Below are 3,190 nucleotides of genomic sequence, written 5' to 3' on the forward strand. Positions count from 1 at the left end.
GGCTTTTACTGGCGGAGTGATACGGTCAATATTTTATGGTATTCATGGTGCATACAGGGAGAGGAGTGGGAAAAAGGGAAATGAACGCTGCTTATGTACATCAATTTGTCTATTTTCCACAGTCGCCCCTTTTTACATAACAGAGTTCATTTTTGTAGTTGATGGGGGTACATATAAACAATGAAGTTCATTTTCCTATCCTTCCTAGTTAAGGGGCGTACATATAAACATGTGGTTGATGAAATAGCATTTGTCAATACTAACATATTGCATAAAAATCATGAACAGTTGGTGCGATTGGCAAAATGCAGTACATAGGAAATTGCATTTGTAAACGTACTACATAGCATAAATGCTTCTGACTTTCAAAAACGAATGTGACCAATGATCATTTTGACCAAGTAGTTGAGGGAGGAATTCAGTCCAATAAGATCTCTTCGTCACAGTGTCTTTTTAGTAGTGAGCCATCACTGGTAGGCACTAGTCCGTGTCCTTTCGTTGGCGCTGTTGAGCACCGGCGGTGGAGCTATAGGTCCAGCTCGGTTCTATCCTTACGCGTTGCAGGGTGCGGTCAGTCCTCTGCTGTTAGACCACAGTCCTGTTCCCTAACCAATCCTTTTAGTGGCGCCTTAAGTTTGGCACCTATGTTTCCGTGGCGTAACCCCATTTCCACCTAGATGCTGTTCTTCCTTTCAGCAGAAAGTCGCATGGAAAAGAGGGTGTGTTGTTTCGATAATTGATGGGAGTGAGAGGGCGGAGTGGGGGCAGATTTCCTGGGACACACCAAAGGGACCAAGGGAGCAATGGATAACAAGCAAGCGGGCCCATCAATCGGGCTTGAAAAGAGGGACGGAGGCTCCAGGCACACGCGGGTTGGCGGACAGAGAGCTTCAGGACAGCCCTTCATCCTTTCTTTTACCGCCTTTGAGAGTGCTGCCTCGTCCCGTTTCTTGTTGTGCTGCGGCTCCACCTTTGGTCGAGGTCGCATGTGTCTCATGATCTGCAGCCACGCTGTGCGTCACGTCCGGCCCTTCTCCTCCGGTGATTGAGTATCTTTAAATGGGTAAAAACAAGTTTTAGAGACCTGGCAGGAGAAGAGATTTTTACATTTGAATTTCCACTCGCAATCCTAGCACCTGGCGTTATGCTCATTGGTCATAGTCAGAAGTCTATTAGCATGAAGTAAGTAGGTGGGTATTTCTACTGCGTTCGCACCAAGTCTAATCGGCGTTCATTCATGACATATATGGACAGAGGTCAGACTCTTATCACCTGCGTATTTCAACAAAAACCCCAAGATTGACAACATTCAGGGGAGACTCGTCCTTCTAACCCGAGCCTTAACAGTCTTACATTTCCCTTTAGAGCTGGCTAACTCTTTCAAACAGAGCGGGGGTGCAATCATTGAAAGACAGGGTCAAACAGGTTTTTCTCGAGGGGCGGCAGTTACTCATGGTCATCAGATATATATATATCGGGGACAGTAGCTGGGGTCAATCAAGTGGGGCGGGGACGCTTCGGGCATTCGCGCTTGGGGCAAAGGGGGTGGGGCAATCTGGGCATTGGGGGTCAATCTGGACCTTGGCGCTTGTCTCTAACAATAAAAATTAGGATGCCATTGACATATAGTCCCCCTTTAAAAAGGGCCAGATTAGGGGACCTTAGTCGTCTCACCTGTCCTTTCTTTCTTAGCCAATTCGAGTTCATTCATTTTGTAGAAAGGAGAGGTAGTAATATGGCAAATCACAATCATTTTATTATCTGTCAATTTCACCGAACACCTTTGTGTTCACAGAGTATCCAATCAGACTGGTGCCAGCGGGGCACAAAATATATACAAAAAAAGGAAGATGGAACAGGGGGACTCTCGTAGAGAGTGAGAGTCGTCCGCAACCTAAACGAGCTATTCAGTACACATATGACATGTAGAGAGAGAGAGAGAGAGAGAGAGAGAGAGAGAGAGAGAGACAGATAGAGGGAGAGAGGGAGATCGAGGGGAGAGAGAGAAAGAGACGTGTACGGCAACAGGTCGTTTAGTGCATTCATAACACAGAACGGTAGGGGTCAGGTAACACGGAAACACAAGACAGAGGGAGGACATAAAACTCGTACATTACATACACACAAACTCAGACAGGGGAAGGCAGTACATGTGTTACATACAAAAAGGGTTCATGACAAAACATAAAACAGTTATTGGCCAAAGAGAACTTCTGCATGCTGCGCATCTTTAGTATCCTATTTATCTATGTGCTTAGCTCTTTTTACCTTTTTCCTCCTTTTTCTCTCATTTACTATCTTCGTGAGTGTTCTCAGTCGCTAATACTTACACCATGGTCAGTCGATCTGAAATTAACCTGGTCGCGCTATTTACCCATGGTTGGATCTTAAACCATTTTTCAGTTCCTTCCTTTGGTGGGAAGTTCTCCAGGCTGAGGCAACGGCAAGTATTGATCGGGAGATCAGTCGGACAGCTTGGCTAGATCTATAATGTGAGAAGGGGGGGGGGGAGCAGTATTTTTGAACATCAGCAACATTTCTAACTTCCCAGACGGCAGCAGCCTTGGTAACCCTAACTCTTGCATTTTTCTTCTGTCCTTTCCCTACCTAGTCAAACGTCTAGTTACATTCTTTAACGTGTTATCTCAAGTCAATTTTCGTCATACAGTACCCGTCAAGTCTCTATGTCAGTCCATCCTCCCAGCCGGTCTAACGTGCTAATTTCCAGTCAATTTCCGTCATACAGTACCCGTCGAGTTTTTATGTCAGTCCATTTTCTCAGTCGCTATGCTCTAATGGAGGAACAGTCATATTTAAGTCTATGTCTCTAAAAACTTATCGTTATAACGACTAAACACATATTCCCTCTTTCCCCTTTTCGTCGGTGGTCCAACCGTCGCTCTTCCACACTTCAGCCGACGTTCTGACGTGACCTGCAGAAGGGAGGAAAAGAAGGGGTGGGGGGGGGCAGCATTCAAAGCACATCATCATGCAGTAGTTCGAAAATGTTTTTACCTACCACATACTCGCCCTATCACCTCGTACTGCATTCCCTTGCCATCTCGGCGTTTAAGCCCAGAGGGACCAGTGGTGTCAGATAGATAATCATTGATGATCTGCATATCTACATGAGCTACTTGGTCGTAACCCTCTTTATCGGGTGCAAGGGTGTCAGTCAGGTGGCATTTCT

Source organism: Lissotriton vulgaris, chromosome 4_1 (genome assembly GCF_964263255.1).
Source record: "Lissotriton vulgaris chromosome 4_1, aLisVul1.2, whole genome shotgun sequence".
NCBI classification, from domain to species: Eukaryota; Metazoa; Chordata; class Amphibia; order Caudata; family Salamandridae; genus Lissotriton; species Lissotriton vulgaris.